Below are 20,628 nucleotides of genomic sequence, written 5' to 3' on the forward strand. Positions count from 1 at the left end.
TACAATCAGCTGAGCCGAGCTAAAATTGCTACTTGGAGGGATTTAGCACAGGCTTTCCTGAGACAATACAATCATGTCTCAGAAATGATGCCTGACAGGATAACTCTGCAAAATTTAGAGAAGAAATCGAACGAAAGCTTCAGACAATATGCGCAGAGGTGGCGAGAGGTGGCGGTTCAGGTGCAACCACCGCTTTTGAAAAAAGAGATGACGATGCTTTTTATTAATACTTTGAAAGCCCCATTCATCACTCACATGTTGGGAAGCGCTTCAAAAAATTTCTCGGATATAATCATGAATGGTGAAATGATTGAGCATGCCATTAAAAGTGGAAAAATAGATGGAGGAGAAAATAATAGGAGGGCACCCCCGAGGAAAAGAGAAAATGAAGTGAATAATGTGAATGCTTATGGTAGGTCAATTACCGTGAATCAACCAAAGAAAGTGGTTGCTAATCAACAGGGATCATCAAGACAAGAGTCGGGAGCTAGGCAAACTACTGAAAAGCCCCAATTCACGCCAATCCCGATGTCATACAAGGAGTTGTATCAGACTTTATTCGATGCACATGTTGTTGCTCCTCGTTACTTGAGTCCTCTACAACCCCCGTATCCAAAATGGTATGATACGAACGCGCAATGTGATTATCATGCGGGAATTTCTGGGCACTCGATAGAAAATTGTACTGCCTTCAAGAAGGTAGTAGAAGGACTTATCAATTTAGGTGTTGTCAAACTTGACGACTCACCTAACGCAAAGAATCCGTTACCTAATCACGCAGATAAGGGGGTGAATATGGTTAGCGAAGGTACGGGAGAAGAAGTCAAGACTGACATTGCTGAAGTAAAAACTCCATTGAAACGGGTCTGGAAAGAAATGGCGAAAAGAGGGTTGGTTATTTCAGATTCTGAGGAAGGGCATGAGATGGGAAATTATTGTGAATTTCACCATAAAACAGGGCATGAAATCCAAGAATGTGAAGAATTCAAGGCTTTGGTTCAAAGCATGATGGACAACAAGGAGATGAGGTTTTACGAAGATGCGAAAGAAATGAGGAGCATATGCGCGACAGAGTTGGGAACAAAGGCTCCAAAAATAAATCATCCTGTGGTCATTATCTCACGCCCTAAGGGTAATGAGGTTAGGGCTCAGGTAACACCGAAAATTGTAATCCAGAAACCATCAAATTTCTCTTATAGGGATAACAAAATGGTGCCGTGGAATTACGGGTGTAATGTGACCATTTTGGGAAAAGAAGCAGAAAGAAATCAGGAAATAGGTTCTTACACGCGCAATGGAAAAAGATATGACGCTCAAGCAGAGTCGTCCAGGGAAGAGAATTGGAAGAAAGAACAGAGGAAAGGGAAAGCAGTAGAAGTTGAGCCATTGGTAAATGAATGAATAAAAGAAGAGGAGGCAAAGGAGTTTTTGAAGTTTTTGAAACACAGTGAATACAGTGTTGTGGAGCAACTGCACAAACAGCCAGCCCGCATTTCTGTACTAGCTTTACTCTTAAACTCAGAAGTACATCGGAATGCACTTTTAAAGGTGCTAAACGAAACATATGTGGCTGACGATATTTCGGTAAACAAGCTGGATCGGTCGATCAACAATATTGGTGCTGACAATTTTATCTTCTTCAATGATGATGAAATACCATCCGGAGGAAGAGGTTCTACTAAAGCCCTGCATGTTACTGTCCGATGCAAAGGGTACACACTCCCGGGGGCCTTGGTTGATAATGGATCTGCACTAAATGTATTGCCTTTGTCCACTCTTAGTCGATTACCAATAGACAGTTCGCACATGAAAGCATGCCAGAGCATAGTAAGGGCATTTGATGGAACAAAAAAGGAGGTTATGGGGAGAATTGAGGTACCATTAAGGATTGGCCCAGTCACTTATGAGGTAGATTTCTTGGTAATGGATATTAAACCCTCCTACAACTGTCTATTGGGGAGACCGTGGATACACTCAGCAGGGGCAGTACCTTCATCATTACATCAGAAGGTGAAGTTGGTATCGGAGGATCGGTTGGTAACAATAGATGCAGAGGAGGATATTATCGCAATGATGACCAGCGATGCACCTTATGTGGACATCAACGATGAGGCACTAGAATGTTCTTTTCGGTCGTTAGAATTTGTGAACGCGATGTTTATTGCGGAGGGAAATAGAATTCCAGTACCGAAAATATCCAGGACCACTGAGATGGGATTGCGATTGATGGTAGGAAGAGGAGCCTTGCCCGGGAAAGGATTGGGAAAATATCTTCAGGGAAGGATTGAGGCACCAATGCCGAAGGAAAAGTTTGATAGATTTGGTTTAGGGTACAAGCCAGACATGAAGCAGAAGAAGAAAGAAGTAGAGAAGAGACAATAGAGAAGAAGGGCGCGTTTGAATGGACATGAAGCTAAGTGTGAGCCTTTAACCTTTCCCCACATATCTACATCTTTTGTGTCGGGAGGATTTATTCATTCTGAATGTGGAGTGTCCGGTAGCGGCATGGGAGGAATGTTGGAAAATGTTTATACCAACGCCATAGAAGCAACGGAAAGGAGGGCCTTGTTGGAGATCTGCCCTTATGAGCCTGGAAGCGAGCTAAACAATTGGACTGCTGAAGAAATCCCTGTAGTCTTTAGGGCTTATTCAGAGTAATGCTCAAAACATTCCTGTTGTTTGTTGGCCTAGAAACGATATGAAATCTTTTGTGAAATAGGCATTGGGCCTAAATATCATTATTTTAATGAAATACGTGTCTACGTTCATCTCGATCAGTCACTTTTTTTTTCCTTTTATATTTTCATTTGGTTGATTGTCTTACAAATAATTCTTTCATTTGTAATTCTTTTGCACAAACATATTCATAAATTTATATTCTTGGTATATTCTTTGATATGCCCTCATAGGTCTTCAGATATCAATGACATGAGTGACGCTGCCTCAAACACGGAGCCTATTTTTGAGCAAGAAGTGTGTTCAGAGGGATCCCACGACTTTGAAAATGACGAAGATTATGATGCATCTCCGGACTTGTTAAGAATGATGGAACAAGAGGATAAGCATATCCTACCTCATAGGGAATCGTTAGAAATAGTGAGCCTAGAGGATGGAAATGAGGTGAAAATTGGAACTGAAATCACCGCAAAGACAAGGCAAGACCTCATTAATTTACTCCGAGAGTTCAAGGATGTTTTCGCGTGGTCGTACCAAGATATGCCTGGGCTAAGTACTAACATTGTGGTGCATCGTCTGCCCATAAAGGAGGATTGTAAACCCGTTCAACAGAAGCTTAGGAGAATGAGACCTGACATTGTGTTGAAAATAAGAGAAGAAGTCAAAAGACAATTCGACGTTGGATTCTTACAAGAGATCAAGTATTCGGATTGGGTAGCCAACATCGTCCCTGTTCCCAAAAAAGATGGAAAGGTACGAATGTGTGTGGATTATAGGGATTTGAACAAGGCTAGTCCAAAGGACAACTTTCCACTGCCTCACATTGATACTTTGGTAGATAACACGGCGGGCTATTCATTGTTTTCTTTCATGGATGGTTTCTCTGGATACAATCAAATAAAGATGCATCCTGGAGACATGAGGAAAACCACATTATTACCTTATGGGGAACATTCTGTTACAAGGTAATGCCCTTCGGATTGAAGAATGCGGGAGCAACATATCAAAGAGCTATGGTGACTTTGTTTCACGACATGATGCACAAAGAGATCGAAGTCTATGTTGACGATATGATCGCGAAGTCTAGAACGGAAGAAGAGCATGTTCAGGTCTTGAAAAGGTTATTTTTGAGATTAAAGAAATTTCAGCTCAAGCTTAACCCGGCCAAATGCACGTTTGGAGCCAGATCAGGGAAGTTATTAGGCTTCATAGTTAGCAAAAAGGGGATCGAGGTTGACCCAGACAAAGTAAAGGCAATACGAGATTTACCTCCCCCGCGCACTCAGAAGGAGGTTCGAGGTTTCCTAGGGAGGCTGAATTACATTGCTCGGTTCATCTCACAGCTGACAGAGAAATGTGATCCAGTATTCCGGCTCTTAAAGAAACATAATCCGGGTGAATGGGATGAAGAGTGTCAGAGGGCTTTCGATAAGATAAAGCAGTACTTGGCTAATACCCAGTCTTATCACCTCCAAGTCCAGATAGGCCATTGATATTGTATCTAACAGTGTTGGAGAATTCCATGGGATGCGTATTGGGCCAACATGATGAGACGGGAAAGAAAGAAAGGGCAATATACTACCTCAGTAAGAAATTTACCGATTGCGAAATGAGGTACTCATCAATTGAGAAGTTATGTTGTGCTCTAATCTGGGCAACCCGAAGACTGAGGCAGTATATGTTGTATCACACGACTTGGCTGATTTCAAAGTTAGATCCTTTAAAGTATATGATGGAATCGACTGCTTTGAACGGGAGAATGGCTAGATGGCAGATCTTGCTCTCAGAATTTGATATAGTATATGTCAGTCAGAATGCCATAAAGGGAAGTGCAATAGCCGATTTCCTAGCTAGTAGAGCCTTGGAGGACTATGAATCTTTGAATTTCGATTTTCCAAACGAGGACTTGATGTATGTGGCGAATACTGAAGAAAATCCTCAAATGGATCGCGTATGGAAGTTAAATTTTGATGGAGCTTCAAATGCTACGGGTAATGGAGTTGGGGCAGTTTTGGTATCCCCAAGTGGAGATCATTATCCTGTTGCTAGCAAGTTGGACTTCGATTGTACAAATAACATGGCAGAATATGAAGCATGTATTATGGGCATTCGTGCAGCCATTGAACGGAACATCAAAGTACTGAGAGTATACGGGGATTCAGCGTTGGTGATATACCAACTCAAAGGGGAGTGGGAGACTAGAGATCCTAAGCTAATCGGTTATAGAAAACTAGTTCTTGAATTGGCTGAGGAGTTTGACGATATCACCTTCTATTACCTCCCACGGGAGGAAAACCAAATGGCTGATGCATTAGCTACTCTAGCTTCGATGATTCAGGTGAATAGACTTGAGGCAATGAGGCCTGTTCAGATGAGTATCTCTGAGACCCCGGCTAATTGCTGCAATATTGAGGAGGAGGGAAAAGATGATTGTCCTTGGTATCAGAGTATCCTACAATATGTGAAGAATCGGGAATACCCTGATCAAGCGACAGAGAATGACAAAAGAACTCTGAGAAAGATAGCCATTGAATATGTCTTAGATGGAGAGTGTTATATAAAAGAAGGAAGGATCAAGTACTGTTAGATGTGTGACGCTGTGGAAGCCAAGAAAATTTTGGAAGAAGTCCATGAGGGTATTTGTGGGACGCACGCCAGTGGTTTCACGATGGCCAGACAGATCATGAGATTTGGGTACTATTGGCCCACCATGGAAGGAGATTGTATTGATCATGCCAGGAAGTGCCACAAATGCCAAATTTACGGAGACAAAATACACGCGCCTCCTTCACCTCTTCACGTCATGACCTCTCCTTGGCCGTTTTCCATGTGGGGTATGGATGTTATTGGGCCAATATCACCAAAGGCTTCTAATGGGCATCGCTTCATCTTCGTAGTAATTGATTACTTTACCAATGGGTGGAGGCTGCTTCATATCAAATGTCACAAAGCAGTAGTCAGCAAATTCTTGAAGAAGGAGATCATTTGTCGATATGGATGCCTGAGAGGATCATATCCGACAATGCGATGAACTTGAATAATAGCACAATAGCTGAAGTTTGTAGCAAATTTAAAATAAGCATCATAACTCATCGCCGTATCGTCCAAAAATGAATGGTGCAGTGGAGGCGGCCAATAAAAACATTAAAAGATTGTGGGGAAAATGACTGAACCTACAAGGATTGGCATGAGAAATTATCATTTGCTCTCCTTGCCTATCGAACATCTGTTAGAACTTCTACTGGGGCAACGCCTTTTTCTCTGGTTTATGGAATGGAGGCAGTATTACCCATTGAAGTTGAAATCCCTTCTCTACGGGTGTTATCTGAGCTACATTGGATAAGCCGATTGGATCCAATCTCGGTACGATCAGTTGAACCTAATAGAAGAAAAGAGGCTAAGAGCTATTCACCATGGGCAAATGTACCAGAAACGAATGATGCGAGCCTATAATAAAAGGTTCGCCCCCGAGAATTTCGTGAAGGGGATTGGTACTAAAAGATTTTAGAGGAAAATGGATGCCAAATTGGGAAGGCCCTTATGTTGTAAAGAAGGCCTTTTCTGGTGGAGCTTTGATCCTATGCGAGATGGATGGCAAAAGTTTACCAAATCCTGTAAACGCAGACTCCGTCAAGAATACTTCACATGAAAGAAAGGGGAACCAAAGTGAAAACCCGTAAGGGCGCTTTGCTTCCTAAAAAAAAAAAAAAACTTTGGAGAGGCTAAGGTGAAAACCCGTAAAGGGCACTTTGAGACCAAAGAGGGCTTGAGTCGAAAACCCGAAAAGGGCGACTCAAGTATTGGGCAGGATTGGAGCATCAGATTGAGCGGATCAAATTTTGATCGGGGATATGATGATCTTGCTTTACCAATAAGAAAGGATATGCAACATCTTGGAACATTGACAGAGTATTGCAGATCTCCTGAACACATGTCAAACTAGAAGGGTCTTCGGAAAGTTTGTACAGAGAAACTCAAGCTGCGATAACTGGGGCACCTAGTTCTTAGGTGTATTCTTGAAAATACATTTTTATTTTCTTTCTTCCTTTCCTTTTGTGAAAACGTACATTCTCAATCCACTTCTTTGTTACCTTTCTTTCGCCATCTTTGATGTTTTATTTGAGTTATAATCAGAACTAGCTTTATTCTTATCCATTGTTATGATCTTTTTGCAAACATGTTGCATAGGAATAATGATTAACGAACTAATAAAACTTTCAGGAAAGAAGTTTTGCACATTACTCTGGAAAATTCTAAATAATATAGGACCTGAAACATGACTATGTTTAGAACACGCCAATTTTAAAGGTTGGAAATCTAAGAAGGAAGAGTCTAAGTTAAGACTATCCTTTCAGATTTTGTCGTCTAAACATTGATTGAACAAAATGACAAGCTGTCGTGTTAATTACAAAGCTTAAATGAACAAGCAAGCAATGATCATCAGGCAATAGGAAGAGGTTACCTCGGAGAAGAGAGCCTTCACTTGCTCATAAGACTTGGTACGACACCTTGAGAATGGTGTAGGAACCAGAACGGTTCAGATTCATATCCCCGAATTGTGATAAAAGAGGACAGAGGAAAAGCCACACATTTCTACCCTTAGATTACTGTGAGAGAATGATGGTACAAATTTTGGCGTCCCAGTGGATATAACTTTGAGGTTTACAATGGGGACAGTCTGGCTAAATGTTCTTCAGAAAAATCAGTCAAGCGAGAAGGCGTTGTAGCACGTCAGTCACAAAACCTTGATAAACTTCGAGTAGTGATAACCTAAGCGAGATCATTCCCGGAAAAATAAAATTCTGCATTCATGCAAACACCATTCACATATGTCTAGTTAGGAGCATTTGTTTCATTTTGATCATGTCATCCTAATCATTAGGCATAATTAGGTTTATTATACAGGTCTTATCTCCCTGAGATTACAGTGGAACAGACCAAAGAATTTCAGATCTTATCTCCCTGAGATTACAGCGGAGCAGATCAAGATAGTAATCCTATCTCCTTGAGATTACAATGGAGCGGATTAAAGGATCTTATCTCTCTGAAGTTACAGTAGAGAAGATCACATCAGGTCTTATCTCCTTGAGGTTACAGTGGAGTAGACCGGAGAATTTCAGATCTTATCTCCCTGAGATTACAGCGGAGCAGATCGAAGACACTATCCTATCTCCCTGAAGTTACAGTGGAGCGGATTAAAATAAAGGATCTTATCTCTTTGAGGTTACAGCAGAGTAGATCGTCGAGTCTTATTTCCCTGAAGATGCAGTGGAATAGACTGAGAAAACAAGTCATGTCCCCTAAAGTTGTAGCGGAGCGGACAGTAGATAGCAATTCTTATCATGTCTAATCTTATTCCCTAAAGTTGTAGTGGAATAGATGGAAGCGAAGTCACAACCTTGTCTCTCTGAAGTTGCAGTAGAGCAGGTTGAAGTTACGAATCTTATCCCCTAAAGTTGCAGTGGCCCAAGTTGAAGATATGAGTCCGATCTCCCTGAAGACGCAGTGGAGCGGGTCAAAATGATGGACCTTACCCTCTGAAGTTACAACAGAATGGATTGAAGTTACAAGACATATCCTCTGGAGTTGCAGTGGAGTGGATTGAAGCAACACGACACATTGGATTGGAATGAAACTACTTGAAGAAGAGAAGCGTCAAGAGAAGTCAAGAATCGACGAGACTGGGCAAAATTGGTCTTTCTTAGTCTTTGCTCTGTTCTCGTTACACGACAACGAGCAAAGAGGGGCAGCTGTACAAGCCCAATTTTAGCGTAGGGCCCAATTACAAAAAATAAAAAAAACCCAAACCAATTAAACTAACCCACTAACCCACTAGCCTAACCAGAGCCCAAAAACCCGAACGGCCCAATACCCGAACCCAATGGACAAGCCCACATCAGAATAGGGTTTCAGAGACTGAAACCCTAGTGCACCAACTCCCTGCCACCGCCGCAACCACCACTAACCACTCCCATCAAAACACCTGCAAAACACGCAAAGAACAGCAACCAAAATGAAAAGAAAAGGCATGTAATGTTGGCTATAAAAGCCATGTTTATTGACTGTAAAAGGGGTTGGGCCCTTGTTTTTCCGGAGAGAAGAGAAATAAAAAGGTTGAACACTAATCTTGACCGGTTTTCCTTTTTTCCTCTCTACTGTTGCCATTTTTTACGATTCTATTTCTTTCATTTTTTTTACACAAAAATATAAAGAAAAGATTAAGAAAGAAGCTTATTACCCTTTTCTTTACGTCGCCGGAGCGCTCAGGAGGCCGAGGAGAATCATCGGAGAGAAAAGGGGAGACTTTTGGTCTCCCCGCCGCCGTACACGGTGGCGCCGGCGCAGGAGGGCTGCGGCCGGTGCGGTGGCCCTCGGCCGGACCCTTGGCCGGCGCTCAGAGAGAAAAGGGGAGGGTTGAGAGGTTTTGGGTTTTTTTTTTTTTGAAAAAAGAAAGAGGAAATGAAATTTTTTGGGAAAATTTTGAATATATAGGCGTGTGAAACGACGCCGTTTTGGCCCAGCTCCATAACGCCCAAAACGGCGTCGTTTTGCTTTGGATCGGGCCGACCCGACCCGCTCCTGGAGGATCCGCGTGTTTTCGACGGAAGGGCTAATTGCACCTTTAGCCCTTCCGCTTTTTAATGGTTTTATAATAAAGTCTTTTATTTTTTTTAATTTGGCCCCGCGGTTTTTGCGCCTGTTCTAATTTGGTCCTGAACGAAATGGCGCGCTAAAGGTTGGGAATATTTGCTCAATCAGCCCTCCATTCTTCGGGCGCATTATTTTTTTGTCCCTCAGGATCCCTTTTTTTCGTTTATTTGCATTTTAAGCTCCAAATTTCGTCTCAAAATTCGATTTAGCCCTTTGTTTTATTATTTTTAGCTATTTTATTAATAACATTGATAAATTATATATTATTATGACTGTTATTATAGTTTGTTATTGTTAATATATTATTGTTTGTGTTTACTTATTTAAGTTTAAAGTGTAGGTGTCTTATTATAGTTATTATTATATAATTTTTATGTTTTATAATCCATATATATGTAAATCCATATACGTATTCATATTTTTATTTTTATTTTCTTTCATATGCTTACATATATGTACATATTTACATTGTTTTATTATATATATGTACTTTTATATTTTTTATAATTTTAATCATATTGTTATTTACTTATTTATTTAAGTTCTCATGATTATTTTAAGAGAATATTTTATTTTTATTTGCTTATACATTTGTTATTTTGTGAATTGTTGGTTTGTTCTTTTATTATTTTATTTTGATTGCTATTGCTTGTATTATTTTTTTATATACTTTTGTATTTATTATGGTTTTGCCATGCATATCAACAATGTAATTTGTTTTCACATTCTCTTATTACGACTTCATGTTTCGTTTTACTCAATATGTCAAAACTTGTTTTAAATAAATGGCATTTTGTGTTTAGATTCGAGAGGATCGTACCCTAACTTACTGGGTTTCGATTTTTACGATAAATCTAAATGCACGAATTTTTCGAACTCAAATTTCAAAACGATCTCGGGATTAAAAAAAGGAAATACGTCCTAACTTACTGGTCGTGAACTCATTTTAAACCCGAGACGGCTAAAATATCTTTTAAATAAGTAAAATTCTGGCATTCATTCACGTATTGGGAATTTGAGACATTGTATTCTAACTTACTGGATATGATTCTCTTTCTCGAATAATGTGAAATGTGCCCACTTTCCCAAAAAAAATTTTCAACGTTTTAATACAAGGATCGTATTTTTTAAATTCTTCTAAGTTTTCAATTTTCGACATTAAGACATTAAATAATCAACTAAGGTACCAATTTTGGGCGTATCGAGGGTGCTAATCCTTCCTCGTGCGTAACCGACTCCCGAACCCATTTTCTGAATTTCGCGGACCAAACTTGTTGTTTTAATAAAATCAAACCATTTATTAAAAACAACCGCTTTTCGAGGTGATCCAATCACACCTTATAAAAAAAAGATTGGTGGCGACTCCTGTTTCATTTTTTTTTTTCAAAACCCAAGTCGACCCCGTTTATCCAAAAAATGGTGTCAACAATATAGAGTGATAACCGTTCAGAAGAGAGACTTATAAAAGGATCCAATTTAATCCAATTTTGATTAGAAGAATTCATCTTTTATTGACATAATTTGATTATTGGAGTATTTCGTATATTTCTAAAACGGATAATCAAGAGACAAATACTTTGGCGAAGCTGGCACACGAGGGAAAACATAATTTGGGAGTTTTTGAAACATTCCTGATCAGGGGGACTGGGCTAGCTTATATAGTCCAAATGTATCTCTTCTTTCATTTTCACCAAATATATATATAGTGACACTAAATTATGTATATATTTTAGTCTTAATTTATTGATATCCCGTCTTAAAAAATATTTACTCTGATACTATATAACACCTGGTTAGTGGGAAACGGGGGATCTCAACTAAATTTAAGGAGGCTCATTAATTTGTATGGTGTTTCAAGTTGGAAATGGCAAACGGTTGACCAAATCTTTTTGAGTAGATGCTCAGTCACTCTATTTGCTTTCTGTACATTGTATTGAGGCAGGATTGAGTTCCTCTAAAATTGTGCATGAATATAATTTAATTCTCTCTTCCAAAAGCAGAAATAAAACATGATCTGCATAAAAAAAAAAAGATTTTGTTTGGAGACGATTAGAATATCTTAGGTTTGCTTTAGTATCTTCCCAAAATCATCATCTATTTATTTATTTAAAATGTCATGAAGAAAATTATGGAGTTAAAAAATTGATGAATATTCCCCAGATTTGGTGTTATCTGGACATGATCTTGAAGAAACTGTCAAAGCTTAAGTTGTGATTAAATTAAAATAGTTTTCTTCCTTATAAGATTCCTTGATAAATTATTGCAAAGGCAACAGAAGTTCTCATTTTCCAGGAACACATAAAATGAATGGTGTGTAGGGCCTAGGCCCCAGTAATCCCCAAAGCAAGTGGGCTGTCATTTCTCTTATTTAGGAATGCCTAATGATGGTCTTACAATGCTTTCAACATTAAAGGTTTAATTGATTTTGGACCTTAATTTGGCAATGGTTTTTATATTGGGTCTTACCTTCTTCTTTTTTATTCAAGTTAGTCTTTAAATTTGATCATTGTTGGTTTTTCCTTTGGGTTGAACTTTCTTTTGTACAAGTTAGTTCATGAACTTGGCAATTGTTCCTATAGATGATAATATATATTAAATTAATTAAATTAATTGAAAATATTATTCTTTTAAGTGATAAGTAACTCTTATCTAGTTATCATATTCTACAGTTTTTGTAGAAAAACTTTATCAGATTAATTTTATTCTAGATTATCAAACATGTGTAAAAAATTAAATCATTCAGAACATTAATTTTTAATTGATTTTTTTTAACAATTTATCAAACAATGCCTAACTTGGACCCACAAAAAGTTCAAGTTCCAATGTAGAAGCAATTGCCAAGTTCATGAATTAATTCGGACAATAGAGTTCAAGCCCCGTTGTAGAAACATTTGTCTAGTTCAAACCACAAATTAGGGATGAGTAAAACTCGATTCAATTAAAAAATCGAAATTTGCTTTGAATTTCAAATTAATTGAATCGAATTATTCTAGTTATTAGGTTTTTTTTCAAATCAACTCGTATAAGTAATTCAAATTTTCAAGTTTAAGTTGAGTTGAATTTGAATAACTCAAATGACAAATTGATGTCAATATCCCTTGGGTCCGTGATAGTTTTGAAAATGTGTAAATTAGTCCCTCTCAAAAAAAATTACAAAATATTCAAAATGTTTATAAAATATGTTTCCAAAATTTTATATATATATAAATTATAAATTCTATAAAAATTATTGAAAATACTGAAAATTATATAATAACGCTAAATTATTTTTTTAAAAATTCCAAAATCATCAACTTGTGTCCTAAGGAAATTATCAAATCAAGGTTAATATTCTAATTTTTTTATCTTATTTTGTTTTTAAAATAGTTCTTAAATATATATATATATGATATTTATGTTTTAAACTTCAAATTTAGTCATATTATCAACAAGATTTCAATATGGCTAATTTAAAAAAGAAATTATTTGACTTGAATAAATTTATTCGACTTAACTCAAATTTCATTTCACTTGATTCTATTAAAAAGATTTCAAATCAAGTTAGGATGACAAAACAGAATTCTTCAATTCAACTAACTCAAAAAATTTTCACATGATTCGATCGAATGCTCACCCTACACCAAATAATACATTAACGCAAATAAAACCTATTTGTTTTTATCATTCCTTGGTTTGAGAAGGAGAAAAAGAAATATTATTCCATGAACTTTTAAGGAAAAATGTCTAAATAACCCCAAACCATTTTAAAAAAATCAATTAAGCCCCTCATAACTTTCTACATTCAATTGAGCATTCGAATTGGTGAAATTCATCAAAAAAGCCCTTTGATCGCCATTGGCCGTTTACTCGTTGACGTGACTGTTAACGACGCTAAGGTAGTAGCGATAGTTGCTGATGTGGAATTGAATAAAAATATTTAATTTTTTACTAGAATGAACTAGGACAAATGGTTGTCCAGGTTCATTTGGACCAAGACAACTATTTGTCCAAGTTCATTTGAAACATAATTTTTTTTAAAATAATAAAAAAAATTTAAAAAAACTATAAATTTAAAAAATATTATTAAAAGTTATCAGTTCTAATTATTTCAAAAAAAAAAAGTACAAGATTTATTAGTCCAATCCGGGCACCAAGTTAAGCCATTTATTTTTCCAGAAAGGCTGTTGGGCAAAAGCCTTCAAAAATGAGCTTCTCACCCGCTTTGGGGCTATTAGATATGTTTAGGGTCCAATAGTTAATTTAAGAACATTTATCTTTGACTTCACTGCCATGAGTTTTGGACATTGGTACAGATGAAGAAGTTGATGAATCAATCATGATTTATTGAAAAAAGGAAAGAGGACATTTGTTTTGTTACACCGAGACATTTGTAGGCACAATATGACATAAAAGGTTGGGGTTGGGGGTTTCCACTTTCACACTGTGACAAAATCATGAGTGTGACACCCCATTCACATGCATTCCCTTTTATCTTCCTATCTTCATCGCCTAGTCTACCCCCACCACCACATGCAACTCATGCCTCTCTATCAATTTTTATGACATTTGGGCGTGAAAAGGTAAAATTGTGTCATGGGTTTGTCGATGATTTTAAGGGTACATGTTTTTCACTGTGGAAATGGAAAATACCTTGAGTTGCCTTAAACTAATGGTTTGCATAACATTTATAAAATCTCAGTTGAGTTGTGGAAATGGATTTGTTGTAAAGAGAAAGGCATGTTTGATTTTGGTGTGAATTCCTACTCTTCAACCTTTGAAATTATCCAGTCCACTCAATTCTACCGGTCCCATGAAAGCTGCTGTGTCAACGCTTTCAACGGCTAATGAATTCTTTTCTTTTTCTTTTTACTTCACCACTAATTTAAATTTTTAATAAAATTATCTTGTTTTACGTTAATATATTATATTAATCCAAAAAGAAAATAAATATATTTATTTATTTCTTTGATTATACGTATACATCAAAATTTGATATTTATGTAAAAAATGAAAATTAAAAGGGGTGATTATTATGAATGGAAAAGGAGAAGTAGTGTTACTTAAGGATATCAAATAGTTTTTTTTATTTAATAAATGGATGGTATATATTTATATTTAATATCATATGATTAAAAAATTACATCGCACTTCAAAATAGATTGTCATGTTTGTTGGGGGTGCTGCATTTCTTCTTTAATTCAATTTAAGAGACATTTAATTGACTTGTAGGTGGTTGAATTCCTAACCAAATATATATTGATATTCCGAAGCTAAGGCACTCATTAATTTTATTTTTTCCTAAAAAAATGCATGCCCAACTATACTTTTAATTAACTTAATACAGAAAATAGCATACTAAAAAATTAGAATATATTTAGATTTAAATAATGTTAATTTTAAACCTAAAATAATTAGAAGAGAAACCCAAACAAATAAAAAAAATATTGAAATAATTATAAATTTTTTAGAGAAAAACAAAAACTTATAATAATTTAGTGCTTTCTCTTTATCAATCTGCTTCTGAAACAAATTAAGCCTGGCCTCCATAAGCTGTCACGTAAATTATTTTCTTTCATATAATAATTTTTTTCATCCACAAATTTTATAAAAAAATATATTATTTTAATTTTTTATTCTTTAATTTTTAGATTTGTATTTTTTAGGTCAAATTACTCTAAATGGATGAAAAAGTTAATATTTTTAACTTTGTTAATGTGACATAATGTGGATTGCTACGTGAAAAACATGTCAACATTTAATTAATTTTAAAAAAAATTTAAATATATTTTTAATATTTTAAAAAAAATAATTAAATATCATCCATGTGATAATTCATATATATCACATCAATAAAGCTAATAAATGTTAATTTTTCGTTCATTCTGAATTATTTGACAAAAAACTGTAAGTTTAAAAATTAAAAGAGATAAAAAAATTAAATGAATAGTTCACTTAGAGAGCCAAAGATGGTATGAAACTGTGATTTTACGTCATCATTATTATTTTTCTAATAGAAGAATGACAAATCATATTTTTCCTCCTGATTTTTAACTTTTTAGTTGAATTTAAATTTTTTTCATGAGAAAAAAAGCTAAAAATCAAAAGGAAAAATTTAATTTGCCATTCTCCTATTAAAAATGATAAAAATAACAATCCCTTCTCAAATTCATTATATATATTTTCGTTTTGGGGCAGTAAATGTAGGGCAAGAGGGAAAGGAAAGAAAGAGGGAAAGAAGGGAGATAGGGAAAAGTTATCCCTTTTATATTTTAAATATTATATATGGAAAATTTATTTGATTTTTAAATTATATATTTAAAGTAATTAATACGCATGTATACTAAATAACTTCTTCAATTTAAATAATAAGACTAAATGATAAAAAAAAGTCATTTAAAAAAATGCGAAAATAGGTAAATTTTTGAAAACTTATAGTAATAGGCCAATTTTGGTATTTTTAGAGAAAACTCATAAAAATGCTTTCAGGAAGCGTTTTTCTCTATATTAGTACTAAAAGTGACAACATCATTTTTTTAATTTTTTGATGCTACCTATTAATGTGGAAATAAAACTTATAAAACATGCTTTTATTTAGACTCGAAGTCTTATTTCTCTTGTTTTCTTAAGTAATGTGATATATGAGATATGTGTATATATAGACTCATGAATATATTGCAACTTATTTCTAAATAATGTGAGATTACTTCCTTTTGAACTAACAACATAAGATTAAAGGCTACATTACATTTTATAATTTTTTACTTCTAAAGTTTAAAAATTTTATTTATAATGTAACAAATGTTTTCCTTTTATGTTTTAGTTTTTTTTTTTAGAAATTTTTACGTGTTGATAGTTGTATTTATATTATGGTTTATTTTGAATAAAATTTTGTTTAAAGTGATGTGTTGAAATTTATTACAATTGTATAACTCATTTATATAGATATTAACACATATATTAATATTGTATTCACATCATTTTATTATTTAATAATCTGATATAGAGATTTAGTTTAACTTTAAATTCATTTTCTTAAAACTAACACACATGGCTTATACATTATATAAATATAACTAATACGATATTATATATAAAACTTTAATCTATTTTTTTGGGATCGTAGAGTCATATTTTAGTATTAAACAAAGCATAAATGATTTGCTTGCCATTGTTAATTTCTTTGACACATAATTTCGGTTACCAGTCTTTGGAATTGCAGAAAAAGAAAAGAAAAGAAAAGAAAATATAGTGTAGCATTTAATTTTATGTTGTTAGTTAAAGGAGGAAATAATATCATATTATTTAGGAACAAGCTGCAAACATTTTCACGAGTCTATATATACTCATATCTCACATTGCTTCAGAAAACAAGAGAAATAAGACTTTTGGTCTATATAATGGTATGTTTTGTAAGTTTTATTTTCACATTAAATGGCACCAAAAAATAAAAAATAAAAAATTAGTGCTACTATTTTTAGTGTTGATGTGGTGAAACTAAAAACATTGTTTTGAGTTTTCCTTGAAAACACTTTTAGCTGTAAGCGTTTTTTTGAATTTTCCTTAAAAATACGTCTAGAAGCGTTTTACCAAAATCAGTACATTCCCATAAATTTTCAAAAAAATAATCTATTTTTGTAATTTAAAAAAAGGTTTTTTGGTAATTTAATCAAATAATAATGGATTCAAAATATTTACTCCGGACTTCAAAAAAAAATCTGCACATTGACTTTGAACTGATTTAATATCCATCTCTAAATGATTATCATAAATTTAATTTTAATAATTAACTAAATATAATTTAAAATATTAATTCAATTGTACATGATAAATTTAATTTTAAATAATAAAATATAATTTTGGAATATTAAAAGGAAATTTATTATTATTAGATACAAAGGAAAGTTTTAACTCCATAAGCGAGATTATAATTTTCTCATGTATCAGACCTTAAGTTATATTTAGAAAATAAGACATATAACAAAATCTCAGTCCAATTTATGAAATAGAAAATTTCACCACCTATATACTACCCATATTTAAAATTTTTAATCAATATATCCACTTCCAAATTAATTTAAGATGAACCACAATTTGCTAGTGAAAAGTTTATATATATACATATATTATATTATTGTTACAAGATCATTTTTAAATCTGTCTAATATCAATACCCAACCAAGTAATGCACCCTAAATTATTATCATAAAATTAAAATTTTAATTAAAACTTTAATATATTAATAATGTTATAACAAATTTTAAAAATAAACATTTTTATTTAATAAACCCTGTAAGTCTTTTTTTTTTTAATAGTGAGAATATAACTTACATTGGGTTAAATTCTGCATTAGCCTCTCTTCTCTATGTAAGTTATGGATTTAGTCTTTATACTCTAAATTGGTTTATTTTAGCCCATATACTTTTTTGAATTTTGAAAATTAAGTCTTGACCCAACTATTAGCAGTTAAATTATGCCACTAGTCTTGTAATATACGTAAATTTATAGATTTAGGGTCTGTTTGATTGCCAGTAAAATGTTTTCCGTAAAATAATTTCTGGAAAATGTTTTACTTTTCTGTAAAATGATTTACTAGAAAATATTTTCTGCTGTTTGGCAGATTTCCTGAAAATATTTTCCGGAAAAGTTATTTTTACATATATTAATATATATTAATAAATTTTATATTTTAAATTATTTTTACATATATTGCAATGATTTATTTATAATAATACTCAATTATTAAGCTACAATATTAATCGTTATAAATTGAAAAAATTAATATCAAATAAATATTTATAATTGTGTTACAAAAAAGTATTGAATAATTAAAAAACAAGTTACTGAAAATCGATAAACAGAAGCAATTTTCTACCGGAAATGAAGGAAGGAATGAAGGAGGCGATAGAGAGAAGAGCACAGAAAATGTCTTACAGAAATTGAAAGGGTAAGACATTTTCCTTAAAATGTAACACATTTTCTCTTGTTTTGGAGTTCATTTTCAAATGGAAAATGTTTTCCGCCAATCAAAAGCTGAAAAAGTTAAAATGATTTCTGGAAAATCAATTCCGTCAATCAAACAGACCCTTAGTCTATTCTCTCCAATTAAATCATTCTAGTCCTTATACTTTTTTAATTCTATCTCGATACAAAAGACAACCATTGAATCTATTAATTACCTTGTGTAAATGATATATGAAAATAATAAATTGATATGACATAACGCATGCGATAATATATGTAAAATCACCATTACAGTACAAAAAATGGTTATGGACTAAATCCGTAACTTGCGCATGATAAACGAAGTGGCATAATGATAATTCAGTGTTTTACAATGTCAAAATAGCATCACCGTAATCGAACATGATACCTTGGTCCAGTTGTGCTGTTTACCGTTGGTATAGTATTCTACTCTCTCTCTATAAAGAGAGAACGGGACAAACATCATCCCCACCGCTATGCCTATTCCCCCACTCAAATTCATTTCACTTTTAAATACCAATTAATATTACTTACACTTACTTCCCCTTTACAAATAGATAATCCAAAGCAGAGCAAAAACAGAGATAACCATTCTTTTTCTTTTGTTGTTGTTGTTGTCGTCGTCATGGCTTCTCTTCCTTTCATCTTCTTCTTATCTTTCTTTATAATCTCCACAACATTGACGTCAGCCGGCGCCGCCGCCGCCACCATCAAACTCTCCCTCTCTCCCTTCCCTCACCCTTCTTCCTCCATCCTTACCAAATTCTCAACAACTTAGTCACTTCTTCTGTTGCAAGAGCCCACCACCTCAAACACCCCAAAGCCAAGGCCGATAATACTACCTCTTCTCTTCTCAGGGCTTCCCTATTTCCTCACAGTTATGGGGGCTACACTATCTCCTCAAATTTGGAACTCCGCCTCAAACCCTTCCTTCATTATGGACACTGGGAGCAGCCTCTCCTGGTTCCCTTGCACCTTCGTTACCTTTGTTCCCAATGCGCTTTCCCCAATGTTGACCCTGCAAAAATCCCCACTTTTGCCCCTAAACGTTCATCTTCCAAGAAGCTCGTAGGTTGCAGAAACCCCAAGTGTAGTTGGCTTTTTGGCCCCGACGTTGCGTCTCGTTGCCAAGACTGTGAACCCACTTCCGAAAACTGCACTCAAACTTGCCCTCCTTACCTAATTCAATACGGTTTAGGTTCCACTGCTGGGCTTCTATTAGTAGAAAACCTTGTTTCCCCCAGAAAACCTTCCAAGATTTCCTTGTCGGGTGCTCCATTCTCTCCAACCGACAGCCCGCTGGAATAGCCGGGTTCGGTCGGAGCGCTGAGTCTTTACCCTCCCAATTAGGCCTCAAGAAATTCTCTTACTGTCTCGTTTCTCGCCGGTTCGATGACACCGGCGTCAGCAGCAACATGTTGTTGGAAACCGGGTCGGGTTCCGGTGATGCCAAGACCCCAGGCCTTAGCTACACACCGTTTTACAGGAACCAAGTGGCTTCAAACCCAAATTTCAAGAGTTCTACTACGTAACTCTACGTAAAATTCTGGTGGGAGATAAGCACGTCAAGTTCCGTACAGTTATTTGGTCCCAGGATCAGACGGTAACGGTGGCACCATCGTGGACTCGGGATCAACATTCACTTTCATGGATAGACCAGTGTTCGAGTAGTCTCGAAAGAGTTCGAGAAACAAATGGGAAATTATATAAGAGCGCGTGAAATAGAAAACATATCGGGTTTAGCCCCATGCTTCAACATTTCGGGCTATACTTCAATAAATTCCCCGAATTGAGTTTCCAGTTCAAAGGAGGAGCCAAATGGCATTGCCTTTGGTTAATTATTTCTCATTTGTCGGTGATGATAAGGTTGCGTGTTTGATGATCGTTTCAGACAATGTGGTCGGCCAAGGCTCACACGGCGGTCCTGCAATAATACTAGGGAGCTTTCAGCAGCAGAATTATTACATCGAATTTGATATGGCAAACAATAGGTTTGGATGGGCTGAACGAAGGTGTTAGTGAGCTGCACTTTGTTATTTTGTGTTTTGGCCTTGAATATGGAAGTCATCTTTTCTTTTGCTTCTATTTTTAATGGAATGGTGACAAAAGGGTTTAGCTTCTTCTTTTTTCTGTCATTTTTAATCAAAAAGTTTGATGATATTGAAAATTTAATGCATCAATATACTATTATAACAATATAGTGGCATCTGAGTTAGCAGCTTCCTAGTGATTTTCTTCCAAGTAAGTATTCTTTCTTTCAAAGGTCTCATCATCTTCCCTTGGGCATCTTTCCCTTTTTCTCTTTATTTCATAAAATGGGGGCAACAGCACCTTCTTTAT

The 20,628-nt window shown here is 35.0% G+C and overlaps 1 pseudogene; it reads left to right on the forward strand.

Annotated features, from left to right (window-relative positions):
- The first annotated feature begins 18,876 nt into the window (after window positions 1-18,876).
- Window positions 18,877-20,389, forward strand: LOC121217148 (probable aspartyl protease At4g16563; annotated as a pseudogene).
- The last annotated feature ends 239 nt before the right edge of the window (window positions 20,390-20,628 follow it).

Source organism: Gossypium hirsutum, chromosome D05 (assembly GCF_007990345.1).
Source record: "Gossypium hirsutum isolate 1008001.06 chromosome D05, Gossypium_hirsutum_v2.1, whole genome shotgun sequence".
NCBI classification, from domain to species: Eukaryota; Viridiplantae; Streptophyta; class Magnoliopsida; order Malvales; family Malvaceae; genus Gossypium; species Gossypium hirsutum.